The sequence below is a fragment of the Equus caballus genome, chromosome X (genome assembly GCF_041296265.1).
Source record: "Equus caballus isolate H_3958 breed thoroughbred chromosome X, TB-T2T, whole genome shotgun sequence".
Classification (NCBI taxonomy): Eukaryota; Metazoa; Chordata; class Mammalia; order Perissodactyla; family Equidae; genus Equus; species Equus caballus.
In genome coordinates, this window is record NC_091715.1 from 143,333,418 (window position 1) to 143,353,538 (window position 20,121).

The 20,121-nt window shown below is 53.0% G+C and overlaps 1 protein-coding gene across 20 annotated transcripts in view; it reads left to right on the forward strand.

The window, feature by feature from the left end:
* Window positions 1-14,715: 14,715 nt before the first annotated feature.
* The window catches only part of ZNF185 (zinc finger protein 185 with LIM domain), a 66,924-nt gene continuing 61,518 nt past the window's right edge, over window positions 14,716-20,121 (forward strand). For 6 of the 20 annotated variants that reach the window (XM_070257564.1, XM_070257566.1, XM_070257569.1 and 3 more), the window contains exon 1: window positions 14,734-14,904. The gene's annotated coding sequence lies outside the window, so the exon portion shown is untranslated. Of the gene's footprint in view, window positions 14,905-20,121 lie in introns of all 20 variants that reach the window. The other 14 variants (XM_014729264.3, XM_014729266.3, XM_014729267.3 and 11 more) reach the window with 3 other exon arrangements.

Sequence of the window (20,121 nt, forward strand, 5' to 3'; positions counted from 1 at the left end):
TTCAGGAATGCTGACTCTTTCACGGGGGAGTTGGGAGCTCTTTTGAAGGTTCTTTGAAGGCCTCTTCATTGTCAGTCCCCTGTCTTGGACAAGCCAGCCCCTGCTTTCCTTTCTCCCCTGGTTGGGAGAGGAGTGGGTCTAGGGAGGGGCTGTGGCAGTGGCTGGTGGCAATGGCAAGGCCTATATTGCCACCTTTTGTACGTCCTGGTGGGAAGTATCTGGCCATGACTGTTAGTGGCCGTCTTTAGACTGTGAGAGCACTTAATGCCTTGTGTTCTTAGCGGAATAAAGTGCCTGGCTCTTAGTGGGGATGAATCCTTTGTGAATGGCCCCTGGCGCCATTTTGAGTGCAAGCAGGTCAAACCCAGTGGACATGCCAATCTTCCTCTGCCATACTCACTCCTCCCTGCTCAGGCTGGCTTGAATAGGTTTCCACGTCTCGCATCTGGATGAGTCTTGACAAACGTGACCGCTGACGCCTAGTCTCTGACTCTTTCTTCACAGGCTCTTTCCTCATGGGGGATCCCTTTCAGTGGAGCTGAGTGGGGCTCCTCCCTGGCCTTCCTTATCATTCTACACACACTCAACCCTTCACATACTACCTAGGTGATGCCCTGCCTTCGGCCCCCACACTCCTGGCCTCCACCCTGAATAGTCCCTCTGAGGCCCAGCCCTGTAATATCTTGGTGTTATCTCATCTTCTCCACTTGGTTGTCACACGGGCCTCTCAGTCTCGCTGTCTCCCAAACCAACTTCATTACCTGCCCCTCAGGATGGCAGTCCTGAAGACAGAATTCCTACCCCATTCTCTTCCTCAAGTATTTCATGTGACTTCTCTAATTCCTGAATAAGAGATTTGTATGAGTAACTGAAGCAAGCAGGCACCTTCTCTCTCTCTTTCTCTCATTCCCAGTCCAAGCTCCCTCTGTTTTAACACACACCAAACAGCTAATCTTCTCTTTGTGGATGGGTCAAACAGTTTAGCTCCTGTGAACCAAGAGAGGAGAGGGCTGGTGGGGGGCCTCTCTTGTCAAAGCTGGGAGTAAGGGCCGGGGAAAGGGGAGATGAAAGTATATCCCAGCCACATAAGAACGTTTCTGCTGGTGCAAAAAACCTACGTCAAAGTGGCCACAAGATGAGCTAATAGGAGACAGATGAATGTGACTCCACATTTCCTTAGCTTTCTGTGGAGTCTTGACTTCACAGGGGCAGACCAGCCCCTGCCCTTTTCCTGATCCTTTCCCCTCCTTCTCAAGCTCCTGGAGCAGGAGCCCCCCCCCACCCCACCCCGCCCCACCCCGCTCCAGTTTAGGGTTGGTTTGTGGCATTTGAGATTCTTATCTTCCTTCCATTATTTTGAAGCACATGCTGACCTGTCTTCCCCTGCCCCCGCCCCCCTGCCTTTTTCCCTGGGGAAATAGAATAAAGGAATAAAGACTTATTCATCTGGAAAAAAACTGCTGTGAGTCTAACTTTTACACATAGGGAATAAACTGCAAAGAACCTTGATCTGATGCATTTCACTGACAGATTTCCTCCTGCCTTCCCTCTCTCCCTCTTTTTGCAAACATTGACAGAGCAGCCCACATCCCCTGTGGGCACAGCCAGGGGCCGAGACTGTGGCCTGAAGGAGCTCTCAGGCCCCCCAGGAAAACATGGTTTCGCCTTCCACCTCTGCACCTCCTTCCTTGGAAATCCCATGTAAATGGCTCTTCTCCAGTCTACCCTTCCCAGGACAGTCTCTTTCAGTTTTCCCCTACCAGCCCTCTGCCCTCTCCCTACTGGCTCCTACTCCACCCCAGTGGCTCCTCCTCCCTCTGGCACTAGTTGTTGCCTCAGGACTCAGTGACTTGTTAAGCCTCTTAGGCATCTTTGTCTCCCCTACCAGACCGAGCCACCTGGGACCTGGGACTGGCTCAAGGCAGGCACTTGGGACATATGCAAGGGCCAGCTCTGGATGGAAGCCTGCCTCCAGATGTCCTTTCCCTCTGTCCTGTATCACAGGGAGGGGGGCAGGGCATGGGGCTCAGGGGGTGCTTCTGGGGGAACTTCATACAATCCTATACAATTTTGATATTTTAGAGCAAGCATATATAACTTCTAAAACGTAATTTTTAAAAGCACAATTTAACTTGTTTTTAAAACGCACAAAGTATTTACTGGCCTCCTACTTGTGAATAAATATTATCCCCACACAAACGTTAAGAGTGGCCAGATGCAGTAATCCTGCAAGGACAGCTAAAGGCTGGTTCTGTCTGTTGTCTGGGGTTGCTGGAGCTCTGTGAGGTCCCACCACTGGGTTTCAGCTTTTGTTTTGTGTGGCTGTTTTGTTAAAGAGAAAGTGTACATCTGAGAGAGTGTCACCTTCTCCAAGCCCCTCCCTGGGGAGGGGCCTTGAGTTTCGAAACTTGGGCATTTGCAAAATGGCATCTCCGTTTTCTTTCTCTACTGGAGATGATCCCGTTCTATTGGCCCAGCACTTCCTGAGCGCACAGTGTGTGCCAGGCCCCAGGCCTGTTATGAAGAGGCCAGGAAGAAATGGGAGCCGGTTTCTGCCTTCTAGAGCTCACAGGCTGTGGGGGAGACAGAGGAAAACCACATGACGATCAGATCATGTGCTCCGTGAAAGGACTGAGCCATGTGTGTTGACGTGGCAGTCGCCAATAGCTCAGAGGGACTACTGTGAGGAGGAAGCATCCCCTTTTGGTGGCCTTCGAGAAAGTACAACTATAGACAGTTCCCATTGTACATCCAGCCCTTGCTGTGTGAAGTCTTTGTTTTAGATCAAATTAATTTTTTCTCAGTTTGGGGTGACCCCTGACTCTGCCATACAAGTGTGTTGTAAATGAGTTCACGTTCACTATCTCTACAGCTTTCTGATTTTGTCAACTTTATTTCTTCCTAGCTCTGACTTTTACAGACTTAAAAGTGCTTCATTCGAAAGACAGGTTGTTCACTATTGGAGCTTGCCCACCTCTGACAGTCAGTCAGTTCCATGGCTGTGTCAATGGTTCCTCTCTGGGGGCCTGACCTCTCCTTCCAGCAGAGATGGTGGGGGAGCCCACAGCTGCAGGCTTTATAGGGGTGACACGTTGCTCTTGGCTCAAGGCAGCACCTAGAAGCAGGAGGAACTCTCTCCTGGGCAGCCCAACGACTGGCCCTGGCTCCGCAGTTCCAGAGCTCCTGGGACAGAGGAGGTCTGACACAACTTGAGTGGGCTCCTTGTGAAGTCTCTGGGGCCTCAAGCACATTGAGGTGGGCTAGGCAGCCAGCAGCAGCAGCAGGGGCAGGCAGGGTTGGCTTGGGTGTTAAGAATAGCTCTTTTTTCTTTTTCTTTTTATTAGTGTTTTTTTTATTATTATGAAAGTAATACACTGTCGTAAAAATTGCAAGATTACAGAATGGAATAAAGGGAAAACTCAAAGTACCTTCCCACTCAGCCCACACAAACCCACTGCCTGGAAGCAGCTGCTCTGATCAGTTTCATGTGAAACTTTCCAGATACTTTCTAGCATAAACAAACAGAAGTATAAGAAGGTATTTTTTAAATCTCTTTTTTAAAGAAAAAAGAGATATGCACATTTTTTAAAAAATCAAACATTACAGAAAATTAAAAAAAAAAAGAAAGAAAGTAAAGGCAACTCAAGACCCATCTCCTAGAGATAACCAGTGTTAACATCCTCCGAGGTGTTTCTCAATGCCTTCGGACAATTTTACAGAAATGAAATCACGCTATACATGCTGTTGTGTATCATGTGTAAACTGCTTTTTCCCTCATGTTCAACATTATATTACAGGTATTTTCCGTGTCCATAACTACAGACCCATAATCATCATCTCGATCAGCCACATGTTATCGTATTGTAAAATTTGAACATACCTATAGATGGATACCTAGATTGTTACCAATTTTTTAATATCATAAACAGCGTTGCAATGGGCATACTTGTCCTTATGTTCCTCCCCACCCACCCCATGCATTTACCACCTGAGGACAAATTGGGGTAATACAGCTCAGAAAGGCAATGAGCTAACAATTTGTATCCACTGCATTGGCAACAGTAACACATCTGACAACATCAAGTGTTAGCAAGGATGTGGAGCACTGGGCACTCTCACACATTGCTGATAGGAAGGAAAGTCCATGTTCTGCTGTCAGGACACACAGGTTATATTCTATGACCCAGCATTTCCACTCCTGGGTGTAATAGACCCCAGAGTTGTGGATCTCCAAGTGTGATTTCCCCCACCAGTAGCATCAACATCACCTGGGATCTTGTTAGAAATGCGAATACATTCTGAGCCAAATTGGGAACTCTAGGGGTGAGGTCCAGCACTCTGGGTTTTAATAAGCCCTCCAAGGAGACTCTGATGCCCACTAAAGTTTGAGAACCACTTATCTAGAGAATCTCTCACCCATGTGCTCAGGAGATGTGTACAAGAATGTTCAGAACAGCGTTGTTCTTAACAACTAAACAACCAGAAACTCACCAAATGGTGGCGATGGGGAGAAGTGGCCCCCATCTTGTGTATAGTGGTAGATTTCTGAATCTATTGGGAAGGTGGGGCTGAAGGATTTCCTGATGGGTCTGATGTGAGGAGTGAAAGTGAGGAGTCAAGGATCGCATCAAGGCTTTTGGCTCAAGCCACTAGAAGGATGGCATGGCTGTCAACTTTGGCGGGGACAGCTGTGGGAGGAAGGAGTTTGGAAGGGCTGATAAAGAGTTTGGTTTGGGACACCAAGTACACTGCCTGATAGCTATGCAAGTGGAGATATTGAATAAGCCTTGTGATATAGGAATCTGGAACTCAGGGGAAAGGCCTGAGTTGGAGATGTAAGTTTGGGACTCAGCAGCCTTCAGATGGTACTTAAAGACACGAGGTGGATAGAAATCACTGTGGAAATGAGTACCATAGGGAAGAGTCCCCCAAAGTTAGGGGATTGGACAAGGGGGGGAAATGAAAAGGGGCCAAAGGAGACTTAAAAGGAGCCAGTGAGGTAGGAGGGAAACCAGGAGAGTGAAGTGTCCTGGAAGTGAAGAGAAAAGTGTTTCCACATGGAGTGTTTCCTGTGTCAAATGCTCCTGACATGTCCAGGCAAATGAGAACTGAAAACTGACTGCTGGATTTAGCAACATGGAGAACACTGGTGGCTCTGACAAAAGCTATTTCTGTGGAGTGCTGGGAGTGAGATAGAAAGAAAGAACTAGAGACAGGGAGTGTAGATAATTCTCTCCATGATCGTTGCTGAGGAGAAAAGGGGAAATAATTGGAGAGTAGCTGGAGGGGAAGACGTGATCAAGAAAAAGTTTTTTTTTATGGTGGGAGGAATTACAGCATGTTCGCATGCTGATCAGAATGTTCCAGCCAAGGGGAAATAATTGATGACCCAGGAGAAAGGGAGAAATGTTAGCGGGATGTCCCTGAGTAGGTGGCAGGAGATGGGATCAAGGGCACAAGCAGAGAAGTTGGCCTTTCATCCGAAGCCAGGACAGGTCATCCCGAGTACCAGGACAGAAGGCAGAAGGTGAAGATAATGGTGCTGGCTGGTGGGTAGATGCTTATATGCATCACATTTTATATAATATATGTGTATACCTTTTTATATATGTATCAGATAATAAAAAGAATGTGTAAATGTTGGTGTTGCTGGGTCAAAGGGAGTCTTCATCATTTGCTGTGTTACATATTTCTAGATCACCATCCCAGAAAGGTCACAACAACTAATACCCCCACCCCTAGGGCCCCTGGGACACGAGGGTGACCACGTTCCCACACTCCAGGTAACCCAGGCTTTCGCAGAGATCCATTTTAACTTTCGCATATCAGAGGGAGGGGTGGGAATAGTTGACTGCATTGCATTTCATTCATGTTAATGGACCCATTTTCCTATTGCTTGCTTTGAAAGAAGCCCTTTTTTATTTTAGGAAGAGTAAGCCTTTTGCTTTCATATTCGTGCAAATAACTCATCCTCGTTTGTCTTTTGTCTAATGACAGTTATGGTGGGTTTTGCCATACAGAAGTTTTTAATTTCTCTGTCTCTTCTTTTATGGTTTCTGGTTTTCATGACATACTGAGAAAGGCCGTCCCCACCCCAGGATTCCTTCTAGTACTTTTATGGTTTCACTTTTTTCACATTAAATTTCTGAGCCATCTGGAGTTTATTTTGGTGTGGAGTGTGAGGTAAGAAATCCAGCTTGTTTTTCCACATGGCCAGTTGTTCCAACATCATCTATTGAATGATACATTTTTAATCTACGGATTCGAAATGCCACCTTGATCATACACTGCATTTGAAATTAACTTTTATCCCTTCCTTCATTCATTTGGCAAATATGTCTTGTGTGCCCACTCAGGCGCCATACCAGGTGCTTGGGTGAGTGGGTGAGCATGAGACATGTTTCCTGCATCTAGGAGGAAGGGAGGAGAGAGACAGGAGACAGTGATTCTGCAGGGTCATGAGTGCTGGGGCAGAAGGGCAGCTCAGGAAGTGACACTTAACTGGGTCTTGGTGGTTAGGGACGACTTCCTGCCAGAGGTGTGAGCATAGAAGGAGTTAACCAGGGCAAGGGACCTCGGTCAACACTGAGATTTAGAGACAGAGAACAAGGCTTATGCGGGTATTGGGGGTCGGCAAGAAGTCCAATATGGCTTCAGTGTGATGAGAGCTTGGAGCCTGAGAGTTAAGAGAAGAGGCTGAAGCCACAGCAGAAACCAGACCTGGAGGGGGAGAGGGGAAGAGAAGTCTCAGATGGCACCATAGTTTCTGGCTTGGACAGCTGGGGAAATGGAGTCTTCTTATCACTCAGACTGAGAGCACAGGGGGAGATGGCTCTGGCTGATTCGTGGGGCCAGAGTGGAAGCCAGGGGAGCAGGGAGGATGTGAGCGAGGACGCTGGCCTGGAGTCGGATGGTGGCAGCAGTGGAAGCGGGCAGAAGTGGTCGGGCTCTGGGTGTATTTTGGAGGTAGAGCTGCAATCAGGACTTGCTGACTTATTGGATGTAGGAGGTGAGAGAAAGAAAGAACATCAAGTTAGCCACCTAAGCCTTTGGCCTGCACATCTGGGCGTGCCGCAGATGGAGATGAGGAAGACCTAGAGAATTTTGGAGGGTGTGGAGTAGGGAATAAGAGATTTGTTTGAGCATGTTTAGATTGAATCGACCCTTAGACATTGTAGGGGAGGAGAAAGGTTTCCTTAACCCTCTTGGGATCCCTGGCTAGGTCTGAAAATTACACTGACAAAGACAGATTAACAGGAGAAAAGCATACACATTTATTTAATATAAGTTTTACGTGACACAGGAGACTTCATAAGGAAATGAAGACCCCCAAAAATGATTAAACCTGAGTGTTTTTGTACTAGGTTTGATGAAGAGTGGAAAGTGGTGGAAAGATATGATTGGACAGAGTTTGAACTAAGTGTAGTAAACTGGTGCAAAGTCAGAGAGGCCTGTTTGGTTCTTCTTGGCATCCCCCTATCTTGGAGACAAGGATGCCCCTTTCCTCTGGGTATGAGGAGGACACCTCTCACATGAGGGTCTTATGACCTGCTTCAGAGGAGAAGGATGAGGAGGTCAGAGAGAAATTCCTGCTTCTACCATTTTCTCAAACTCTTTCATCTTAAAATATTCAATATGCCAAGGTGCCATGTTTGGGGTAGCATGTCCTAAACCCCATCAACATCCATGTGGTGATTTCACTGAGCATCTCTCCATGTAACAAGCTCTATTCTTAGTACTTTCTATGTGCTATCCCATGTAACCTTCACAATAACCCCAGGGGGTAGATGCTGGTATTCTCACCTCTGTTGTACAGATGAGATGTGAAAACCCAGAGAGACTGAGTAACTTGCCCAAGGTCACACAGCTATTAATTGACACAGCCAGGATTTGGACCCAGACAGTCTGGTTCCAGAGTCTGTGTCCCTAACCTTCAATACCTCCAGATAAATGGAGTGTCAGGGAAGCCAAGAGAAGCATGTTCTTCCAGAATGAGGGAGTGATCAACTGTGGTTAAGAGGTTAAGTGAGGGCAGGAAGTGAGCACCAGATTTGGCAACCTGGAGATCATTGGTAACCTTAACAAGAACAATTTTAAGGGAGTGGTAGGGATGAAATCCTAATGGGAATGGGTTTATGAGAGAATGGGAGGAGAAGAAGTAGAGACAGTGAGTCTAGACTAGAACTCTTTCATGGAGTTCTGCTCAGTAGAGGTGCAGAGAAATGGCACACTAACCAGAGGTGGGAGTGGGGTCAAGTGAGATTCATCTTTTTTTTTTTTTTACTGTTCATGAGAGTGCTCCAAATGAAATGGACATTCTTATGACACAGATGAGAAAGGCATAATTACAAAGAGGGCAGTTCTCGTGAAGGTGAGAAGGGGTGGGATCCAGGAATTTGTATTGGCGCCATTCTGCACGGTTGTGTAACCTTCATCACCTTGGGGCAGACATGAAGAAAACAGATGTTTAGATTTGTCCAGATCTGACGCCGTGTCAGGTGGAGGTGACAGAGGGACAGTGGAGCAAGGAAGATTAGGATATTGACAAGAGAGCTGTTGAAGTGATGGGCCATTGACTCTAGGCTGGTTGGGGAGGGAAGTGAAGAGAGAAGAGGGCTAAGGGATGGGAAGAGAGTAGAGGAGTCAATGGATGAGAGGGCCCCATGAACTGGAAAGATAGTTCTGGCTTTCCTTCATCAGGAAGCAGTTGAACAAGCCCACTAGAAAGAGAAGAGGTAGGGATCAGAAAGCAGAAGTCCTGCAATAGAGATTCTGGAGGTGACGGCAGGATGTAGGCTGTGCTTATGGAAAGAGGTGGCTGCAGTGGAGTTGACAGTGTCTTCGGAGATGTCAAGGTCAAAGAACTGGGAGGTCTGAAGGTTAGGGGTGGATGGTGCACAGGTGTGGATGCCAGAGTCACACACTCACTGCTCCACCCCATTGCTGTCCTGCCCCATCCTCCTAATAACTTTTTCACATCGAGTGAGGTCTGGGTGGAAAAGAAGAATGAGCCCAGTGCAAAGACTTGCCTGAACTTTGGATGAAGCCTCGAAGGAGGAGAGGTTTTCATCCAAGGGCAGAGTAGTCTATCCAGAAGTAGATGAGGTGTGGGAGAAGGGAGAGCCTCCTCTGGGTGGGGCTGCAGGGAGACCTTGCTTAGTGGAGACGGCCTGGCTTCGGTTAGGGAGGGAGTGGAGGCCTTTCCTCTAAGAAGTGGAACAGCTAGAGCGGCGCTGTCCAATGGAATTTTCTGCCATGATGGAAATGTTCTCTATCTGTGCTGTCATGACAGGAGCCACTGGCCTCATGGGTTATTAAGCACTTGAAATTTGGCTATTGTGACTGAGGAACTGAATTTTCAATCTTATTTCGTTGTAATTCATTTAAATTTTAATAGCCACATGTGGCTAGTGGCAACTGTCATGGCCAGTGGAGCTGTGGAGATACGTGCTGGTTAGGGAGCTGCAGACCTGAAGGTCACAACAGGGGCAGATGGGGGAGGAAATGGAGGGATGGAGCCTAGCGCCATTTGGTTGAGTTCACAGTCCCCAAGTACAGGTTACTGGAGCCAAGTGGAATGGACAGGGGCCAGGGGCACCACCCCCGAATCCAGGCTGGTTTGATCCTTTGTGATGAGAGCCAGCCCCTTCCCTGTGTGCTGAAAAGATCTGAGTTTCCACCAAGGGGGGCTTTGGCCAGCAGCATCTTGGTCCTGCTCAGGTGGAGGAGGAGGCAGCTTCTGAAGTGTTCTCCCCTCCAGTCTTTCAAAGGCTGCTCCCCTTGAGGAAATCAAAGCAGCTAAACACTCAGAGAGGTTTCTGGAAAAGACTAACAGAGAAGCATATATCCTGCAAGAGGTGAGTCATAGTGACCTGGCTCTTCTGCGTGCAGGAGTTTCCGGGATCCCTTGCATTGCCTCTTCTCAGGTGGGCACTGCCCAAGAACAAGGGTGAGGCTTAACCCAAAGGAACAGATCAGCAGCTCTTGGAGCTAGACAGATTCCCGGTTGTGTGGCCTTGGCTACCCCAGCTAGCCATTTAGCCAGACCAGGCCTAGCAGGGCCCTTGCGTGAGAGCTCCCTCACTGGCCAGACAGATGGAGCTGTTTAGAAGTCAGTTTTCGGTACAGCCTGCAACCCCCTGCAGGTCTCCCAGCCTTGGGCCCCAGTCAGGCCTGTGGGGGCCATACAGACCCCAACACCAACTCTGGCCTTCCTGTTTCTTGAGCAGGTGGTGTCTTCCACATCTTTCCTCTTCTGGATCTGTTCACAACCTCCAGTGGACATCAGTCCTACCAGAGGGTCCCAGGAGCCTGGGCTGCTTCTGGGGCAGCACTGAGGCCTCTGGAAGGCAGGGCTTAGGCCTGGCTCAGGGGAGGGGCTCCCAGCAGGGCCAGACAAGCCTCCAGATTCCCTAGGCTGCTGACAGACCCCGACCCTCAGCATGGCCTCTTGCTGGGAGTGGCTGAGCTCAGGGGATGAGGGGGCGCTGGGCAGGGAGCCCACTGTCTCCTCCTCATGACTTCCCTTCCTCCTCATCCCACGAGCCTCCTTGCCGGCCAACTGTACTAAAACTCCGGAAAACCATGGCGGGGAGGTTTTCCAATTAGAACATTCTTTTTCCGATCTGTGGATGATTCTTAAAGCAGCAGAAAAGCCATTCTTCAGGGCATGCAGGGATTATCTGCCAGCAGGCCTTGGCTCAGCTTGTGCGCTCGTGCTCTGGAGGCCTGGCCTGGGGCTGCTTCAGGGCCCGAGACAAAAGACGGGCTGCATTCTGGGGCATCAGGTCACACAGGCGAAGATTGATGGCAGAATGTTTCCTGGACTTATTCAAAGTAGTAGATTCCAAAGGCAGCGAGGAGTCCAGGCTGCAGGGGTGGGAGATGTCACCATGGCTGGGAACAGGCCTGTCTGCACGACCTCCCTGCTCCCAGTGGGGCCGCCGTGCACAGAGCAAGAACTCCCCAAGCATGGATTCTGTCCCAGGGAGCTGAACTGATCTGCCTTCCCCGCCAGACTGGGAGCTGCTCCAAGCCAGGGTTGGGTCTGACTGGTCTCTGGGTGGGGTGGAGGTGGCGTTGCAGCGGGGGACAGGAGGCCCCAAGGGGGCATTTGGTGAGTGAGAGTATGCCTGCGTGCCAGGGAGGGGGACCAGCCCCTTCATCAGGAGTGCAGGTTGAGGGTGGGGCAAGGGCCCCCAAAGGCAAGACCAGGCAGGTGGGGTCTCACCCCATGCACTGAGGGGTTGGACCAGCTCCCAGCAACCTGGAAAGCTGGTTACAGATGCAGAGGTCTGGCCCTGCAAGTTTGGGGCTCCGTAGGGGCCATTGTGGGTGCAGCCACGCCTGGAGACCCCTGTCCCCAGGGGACCCACCCTGCTTGGAGCTGGCAAAGTCATCTAGCAAGTGGAAACTGGTTAAAGAGCTTAAGACGATGAAGCGGCAGGGCGGGCCCTGGAAAGAGGGAGGGAAGGAGGGGATTAGGGTGCAAATAGGATCCCAGCCCTCCTCACACGTGAACCTGAGCACCCAGCTAGGCAGGGGCTCCATCCAGAGCAACCGGAGCCTTGGGTTTAGTCCCAGCTCTGCCTCAGACTGGCTGTGTGGCCCTGGCTGGATGCCATCCCTCTCTGGGCCTCTGTTTCCCATTTGCATAATGGCAGGGTTTGGGTCAGTTGTTCATCTTCAGTCCCCTCCAGTGTGGGGACACTCTACCTGGATTGGTTTGGGACCCTGACAGCTTTCAGGGAGCACCCACATCCCTCTCCCTTGCCTAGGAACTCTTTGGCTAGACTGATTTGCCTGAATTCTGTTCCCAGCCCTGGAGATCAGAAAGGGGCCTCCCGAGAGCTTAGGAGCCCTGGTGGCCAATTATTTCCGAACAGACACCTGCCCACCTATTCATCTGCTTGCTTCAACCTGGCCTCCCAGAGAATCTGTCTCCACTGCCTGCTCATGAACTATGGCCTCCCTCGGCATGAGGGTTCACCACCCACCCACTCCTGCCTCTAGCAGCCTGACCCCACCCTCAAGGCCACCCTACTTAGAGGCAGCACCTGCCCTCTGTGCGCAGAGCCTTGCCGAGGGCCTGCTTGTTGGTGGGGAGACTGCCCGAGCTGGGGGCCTTCAGGAGCTGGAGGTAGACGCCAAGGCACAAGAGGAGCTGACAGTAGGGAGGGATGGGGCCGAGGTCAGGCCAGGCAGGGATGGAGCCCAGTCTGGGGGCAGCCAGCAGCCACCAGGGTCTTGGCCTTCAAATTCTAGGCCAAAGAGAAGTTACGAAGGAGCCAATGTTGCGACTGAGGGTGGGTGGGAGGTCACCACCAAGGGGACATCTTGTGCAGGAGCCCAGTGGTATGAGAGCACTTGGTGTGTCTGGGTTCAGGTGCCTGAGGGCGAGGAGCCAAAGAGGACTCTGATGAAGTTGGCAGGGGGCCCTGAAGCCTGGCTGAGGTGGCTGAGGGTGGCCCTGGCTGGGGTGGGGGGTTCTGTTGGGGCAGTGAACAGGTGGGTAGGGCAAGGTAGGGCAGGGCAGTTACCATTCGAGTCAAACCCGTTTGTAGGCGAGCTCAGCTGCAGGGCCTGGCAGCCTGGCAAGGAGGGAGGAGTTGAGGGAAGGCTGGTCCCCTTGGCTGGCACAGTTGTGGCAGATCTGGCCTAGGCAGGGGCTGAATCACCTGGGACGTGGGAAGAGCCCCAGACCCCACTCTTGCTTGTGTTCTCTAGCTGGCCCACCCAGACTTAGGGCTCTGGAGCAAGCTTGCCCTTTCCCACTGATGGCCTTGGCAGGGAAAGGCCACCCTCTTCCTCACCCTCACATTTAATCCATCACTGTGTCCATTACATTCTACCTCTTTAAGCTAGGGACTCTTAAAGGGGAAGGGGGCCCAGAGAGAGGGTATGACACACCCTAGGTCATGTAGTGAGTATGTTTAGGAGCTAGGATGCCAGGGCAAATTCATGGCCACCAGCAGTGTCACCAGAAGGCGTCAGATGCTGGCCATCAGACTGAAAGCAGAAAAATGCTTGTTGGCAAGAGAGAGACACGAACTGAAGTGACTTTATGCACAATCCCCCCACAAACCCCCCCACATACACATATTCACACAGACACAGGGTCACCTCCTCCCTACCTGACGAAGCCCAGGAAGAGAAGGACAAGGGCAGCTTCCAGAGTCTCGATTCCCCCTCAATCCCCTCCGACCCCCTGTGCTGGTCTCCATGGCCTCCCAGAGCTCACCATCCAGAAGAATAAAGGGTGACAATCACTACGCTAGATTGATGTCGTCACAGAGAACTGGGGGAGCACACAGAAGGAAGTGATCCACTCGACTGGGTGGCCCGTGCAGTCAGGAGAGGATTTACGCACACTTGAGCAAAGTTTTGAAGAATGACTAAGAGTTCACCAGCCAGATAAGGGGACAAAGGACATTCTAGGGAGTCTGAGTGCCAGGGGCAAATGTTCCAAGGAGACAGGACTTGTGGTGTATTCAGAAGTCGGAAAGAGGCCAGTGAGGCTGCAGGGTAGTAAACCAAGGGAGAGAGTGGCTGGACCTACAGAGGTGGGTCACTGCAGCTGATCCTTGGGCTCCCTGAAACAGTTTGGCTTTTATCCTGAGAGCAATGGGACAGCATAGAAGAGCTGCAAGCAGGAAAGCACCGTGTAAACTATTAAACTGACTTCTGCTGAGGCTGGATAGGAAGGAAGGCGAGACCAGAGGCAGGGAAATCAGCGAGGATGCTGGTCCTGTGGCCCAGGCCTGGATTAGGGTGGTGGCATTGGGTGTGGACAGAAGTGAATGGATTGGAGGGCCATTTGGGACATAGACGTGGCAGGACCTGAGGAAGGAAGACCCGTTGCCCATCTCTGGAACTGGCTTAACTGTCCCTCACCTGGAGGCTTCCCCTGACTCCCCAGGTAGGGGTAGGGGCTTCTTTTGATGCTCCCTCCATCCTAGCTCTCAGCTCAGTGCCTCACACTTAGCAAGTACTCAGTAAGCATGGATGAATGGCACAAGTACCCAAAAGCACCAATGAATGACACATCAAACTGCACTGGCCCTTGGGGTCTGGATGTGTCTCCCTGACGAGCTTGTGAAATGGACTGGTGTGCTGACAGGATGCTCACTGCTGTGCCTTGGGAACCCCAAGTTCGCCCCAGGATGGCCTTCCAGCGGCCAGGGAGCCGGCTCCCTTATTTTCTTCTCCTTCCTAGCCTCCGGGACTTCCTGCATGATCTCAGCCGCCAGGCCCCCTCCCTCCTCCCCACCCCTGTCTGGGATCTCCATCTGTAAAATGGATCTAGGAACAGTAGTTCTCGACAGAATTAACCCGGAGCATCTGTGGAAGTCATTGGCCCCGAGCGGGGGCCAGATCGCGTCGGGCGCGGGCAGCGGCGCAGCTAGGCAGCCAGGGCCCCTCACGTGGCGGAGGCCTCCCGGCCCGGGGCCGCAAGCCCGGAGGAATTTGCCTGGAAGTTTTCCACCGTGGCAGAGCCTTCTGGAGCTCGCTCTGGGCTCAGCGCGGGGAGCCCCGACCTTGATTTCTCCAGCAGCCCCGCGGGGCGGAGCCGGGAAGGGGCGGGCAGACAGAGGACACTGGCGGGAGAATGTGCGGAATGTGCCAGGCGCATCTACCTACCCCAGGAGAGGGCAGAGGAAGGGGGCCGGCCGAGGGGAGTGGCGAGGGGCGAGGCTCCGGGCGCCCAGAAAACCTGTTTGTTCTCCTGCGGGCGGAGGCCAGTCCGCGCCTCCTCGCCGCCCTGCGCGCTCCCCGCCGCGCCCCGCGCCCCGCGCCCGCCGCCCCGGCCCAGCCCGGCCGGGCGCTGCCTACCCGGGGGAGCCCGAGCTCCGCGCCCGCCCACTGGACCCTCCGCCCGCCCCACGAGCCGGGCACCTGTGCCAGGTAGGGCTGTCGAGTCGCCGTCGGTGCGGCCCGGCAGAGAGGCAGCGGGGACACCGAGGCAATGGGGGAGGGGGGAGACCGGCCCGTGCCCAGTCGTGTGACAGGGACAATTCAGGACCTCAGTTTCCCCATCCATAATCCTCACCCGCTCCAAGCATCCTTCCTGGGCTTCCACCGGGGAGGCAGTGCACTTTGGTTTTCTGGTTTTCACTGTGACCTAAGAGACCAACAGAGAGAGGCAGAGAAGGCTGGCCTGGTCCCTCTGTCCTTGCTCTTTCTGGAAGAGGGTTTGATTGTTAATAAATGGCCTGGGGCCAGGGTGCTCTGAGAGTTGATGGCAGGCCTCAAGAATGGGAGAATCTCACATCAGCTAGCTCAACCCATGTCCATGTTATAGATGAGAAAACTGAGGCCCAGAGGCTGGCTCACCTTGGGGCCCAGAGCAGGGGGTTCCTGGGTTGCTTGTAATGAGCATGTGCTGGGCACAGGGCGATCTCGTTGTGGGCCACGGGAAGGTAGCTGCTCAGACAGGAGGCGCCGAATCAAGTGTCGCTGGGTGTTATCGAGTGGATCTGCAGAGAGCGGGCTCTGTGGCTGGATTGTTCTGATGGGGGCAGGGGAGCCAAGAGCCGTGGCCTCTTTGGAAAGGCAGAATGATACTTCACCTGAAAGCTCAGCTCCTCCACCTGCTCTGCTACTTCCAAGCTGGAGAACCTGGGCAGCTCCATCGGTCCAAGGGGGTGACACACCAGGCCACCTCCCACCCAGGGACATCTGAGGTGCGGTAGGAGTTGTGTTCTCACTGAGCCATGTGCACTTAGCCTTGACATTGTGGAAGACTATGCAGCAGCATCTCAGGACCACACTCTGTGAACTCTGAGAGAGAGCCCCTCACATCCCACCCAGCAGTGGTCAAGGCCTCTGGCACCCGGATCCAGTCTTGCCTTGGTCTCATGGCCCTTCAGACTTCTGGTCATGGTACCTGGCTGGGGACGGGGACAGGGTCCCGTGGGCTGATCGGTCTGGACAGTGGGGAGGGGCTCTGGGTTCCCGCTCCCTCCTCAGGAGCTCACATGGAGTTTCGGGGGAAGGCTGGGGGTCCTGCCGTTGCAGGGCCTCCACTGCCTCATCTGAAAAATCAGGGGCAGTTCAGAGGCCCTGCTCACTGCTTAGAAGCAAGTGGCCAGAACACAGATGCACAGGCCAGGGCCCAGCTGTTGGCCTCATCACCCCTAGGCCACCCTGGGATGAGAAGGAGCAGATGCACCTCACCAGCCCTACCTGCTCCTTCCATCGCTTCCCAGCCCCAGCCCTTGTGCCTTCCTGGCCTGGCCTTTGGAAGCCCTGGCCTGGCTGGGGCCTCTGTACTCAGCTGCAAGGAGCTGATGGAAGGCACCCGGCATAGGGCCAGGCTCACAGCAGGTGCTCCAGATCTGTTCGTTTCCACCCTCTGGACACAGGTCAGCGACAGAGGTAGCCCGTGACCATATTGGGTGCTGTGGCTCTGAGTGGAGTAAGCATAAGGGGCTTTGGGAACCTGGAACAGGGGAGCAGCCTTGGCTGGGAGGCTTAGGGAAGGCTTCCTGGAGGAGGAGGGCTTGGAAGCAGGAAGATGATCTCAGCAGCAGCTGCCAGGTCAAGGCCTACACATCCTTTGGGGCTATTTGAGTCTAGCCTCCCCCTTGTTCCTGAAAGACAAAAGCCAGTTCTTCCTAAGCCCCTGTGTGTTCCACCCAGAGCTGGGTACTGGGGACCTGGAGAGAAATCAGATGCAGGCCTTGCCCCGAGGGGTCACAATCTAGTTGAGGGAACAGACAGGCCACTCAGTAAGGAGCTGCCACCTGCGTCGAGATTGTCCACCTCACTTCCTCTTCAACTCAAGTGCAGATTCCAGACAGAGCCCCCCCACCTGAAGGCAGTGACCCCAGGAGCAGCCAACACTTCACCTCAGCCTCCTTCAGCCTGCCTTGTGTTCCTGCATTTCTGCCCAGTGCCCCTGTAGCCTCCTGAGATCTAGCAGGGCAGAGATTCCAGGCCCCCCGCAGTGGGCCCAGGACATGGCCACAGTTGGCATGAGCACCTGATCCCTGAACTATCCTTAGTTGCATGCCAAGAAAAGTCCCAAATCTGGCTCAATGCACTTTGGAAGCTGGAAGCCCACCTTATTCCTTCCCCACTCAGCCTCCACGGGTGACTGAGCCCTTTGGTTTGGATCTTGCTTCAAGCTACAGCCCCCATAAGGCGCCAGCTCATGCGTAACACCCGCTTGCTTTCTGCCTGCTGAGCCCTGTGGCTGCTCCCACTGTCAGGCCCTCCTGGCATGGGATAGGACCATGGCAGGGGAAGAGGAGAGCAACACACATGGCTCCCCAGACTTTGGGCCCCTATGGTTGGGACCCATCGGAGATTCTGCATTCATTCCCACTGTGTCCACAAAGAGCTGGCTGATGCCAGGACAAGGGCAGTGCACCCAGGAGACCCATGCGCCTGAGTGATGCTCAGGAAAGGTTGGCATCATTACTTCTGAGGGTTGGAGAGCTGGCAGGGGACTTGTGAAGCAGAGTGGGGAGATGAATGGTAGTAGGTTGTGTGGTGGGACAGGGAGTTGCCTTTACTGCCTAGTGGCAAGAAAGCTAGCTGCTCGGAGCTTAAACTGGGTTCAAACCCCGGTTCAGCCACTGCCTGGTTGTGCAAACCTGAGCACATCACACCGCCTCTGGAGGCCTCGGTTTGGTCACCTGTGCAGAAGGGTGGCTGAAGCCAGGAGCACCTGCAGCATAGCCACAAGTAGCTGGCGCCTGGCACACAGGTGGTGCTCTGTCAGAGATGTCGGTTGAGCCAGGACCACAGTGTCCCCCTCCAGGGGCCACAGTGGCCAGGGCTGAGGTGGGGCCAGGTTAGGAGGGGTGTGTGCTCCCCACCTGGAGAAAATCAGTTTAAAAATCACTGGTAGTGTGTGCCGATGATTCATTTGGCATCTATCCACAGTTAAATGATCTGCTGCGGAACATTTAATTCTTAGGTCATTTCTGGATGCCTGCTAAAATCCAATTTGCTTTCATTTTTAATTTTCGCTGTTTATATTTTTAACTTTTTATCTTGGATTAATTTTAAACTCACAAAAATGTCATAAGAATGGTACAGAGAACTCCCTTGAAGCCTTCTCTGGATTCCCCGGTGTTAACATGTCTGATCGTTTTCCTCAGGAAGGGGGAAGCTGACATGGGAGCACTGTGTGATAGTAACCTTCCACTAAGGAGTGGCCATGGAGGGGTCAGGAGGTGCACAGGGCTGGAGTCAGTTCATTTTCCCAAAGGGAAACTGAGGCACAGAGAGGAGCTCACTCAAGACTCATTTGAGGATTAGGAATGGAGCCAAGTTACCTTATCTCTCAGATACACATATGGATTTGGCGAGTGTTTTCTGATTACTTGCCTGTGTTGGGCACTGGGGCACGGAGATGACTGAGAACTGAGAAGGGTGGGGGAGGGAAGAGGGAGGGGCAGGTCTGGGTGGAGAAAGGACTGGAAAATTAAAGGACAAGAGGCCCTATGGGTGTCATTCTCAAGCTCTAATGTGGGGAGGCAGGAATCTGTTGTTTAAGCACACATCCCAGGGGACCCAGAGGCCACTTTTGGAAACACTGTCTAGGACTTTCCCATGGGGAGCATGCTCACTTCCCACTGGCGGTGGCGGATGAGGTGGCTGCAGAGCTCTGTGGCTACACCCTGGGTCAAAGAGGAGACCTGGCCTCTGGGGCCAGTGGTGGGCAGGCCCCACGATGCTGCCAGTTGCTGCTGGGGGCACACCTCAGGCCCTCGGTCCGGCACCCTTGGGCTGGTCCCTGGGATCATTGGCTCAGCATGCCACTTTCTGATGACTAGGTCAGTTTCCCAGAGAGCTTGATGTGGCAAAGGGTTGCTATGGAGAGAGCAGGCACAAGGATTGCAATCACGAGAACGGCCATCCCTGGTGAAAATGCTTACATCAGGCGGTGCCTGGTTTAGACTGAAAAAAAAGAAAAAACAACCCAAACCAGGACTTGCCTCACCACTTCTGCCCAGCAAGCTTCTACTCCTTCTTTCATTCTTTCCTGAGGGCCCAAGCCAAGGGCCCCTCCTTGGGAAACACAGGGCTCTAGCAATGCCCTCTCAGAGCTTCCCTAGGCTCCTGTCTATCTGTCTGCCCAGCAGCCAGCCTGGCGTCAACTTTCCGTAAAGGCTTGTTGAATAAATGAAAGTGTGGCCTTGGGCAAATGCTTTCTCCTCCCTGGGTCTCCATATTCTTATTGAAAAATGGGAACAGTGATAAGAGGTAAGGGTAGAGCTCAGGGGACTCTGGGTTCTGGGGCGCACAGGAAAGTGAGAAAGGAGGGGCCTAGGAGGGGCCTGGGAGGGGAGAGCCCTACTGGGATGGGTGGTGAAGGGTGGGGGGAGGGGCCTGGGCAATTTTTTCCCGTTGAGCTCACTAGTGATCACCTGTAACTAGGACAAAAGGAATTAGCTTTGGCCAACGTTAGTCAGGGGCAAGTGGGGGACTTGTGGGGGGCTCCCTGTCATGGTCCTGCTCTGGCAAAGGCTGAATGAATGGCAGAAGTGAGGGTACATGGGTATTCATTGTGTGGTGGGGGGGAGAGTTGATTGGGGTGGAGGTGGGCTCCACGACCCCTGAGTCCCTTTCAACCCGCTGGGCCATCTGTGTGCAGGTGGGGATAGCATCTCTGTCCCACTGGGATGGGCTTCAGACTGCCTTGGTTCCCAGGCTGCAGAGACAACAGAGGTGTCAGGGGTGGCAGACAGAGACAGCCCAGGCCCCACAGGAGAGCTCCCAGGGTTCCTCTGGGTATCTCCTCCTGGTACAGCAGGGGAGGTGGAGGCCCTGAGAACAACGGGAATGTCTCAGGTAGGATGCTCTGGCAAGGGGTCCTGTCTGGGACGAGGGCTCATGGGCCCTGTTGTCCCCAGCATGTTGGCGCTGCCCAGCCTCCTGGCCTCCACAGAGACATCTCAGAGGGCCCTGACCAGAATCCCTCGGTGGCCCTTGAGGCCAAGCCACCTTTGAAATGGCCAAGTTACTCCAAGCAGTCACTTGTATTCAGCCCCCTGAGAGCTAGAAAAGGGGCGCAGGAGAGCCTGGAGGAGTCAGCTCCTCAGGACGGCCCCCTTGGGACTGGAGCGCCACACAGCCTCGGGAGGGTGCAGGCCCTCCTCTGACGTC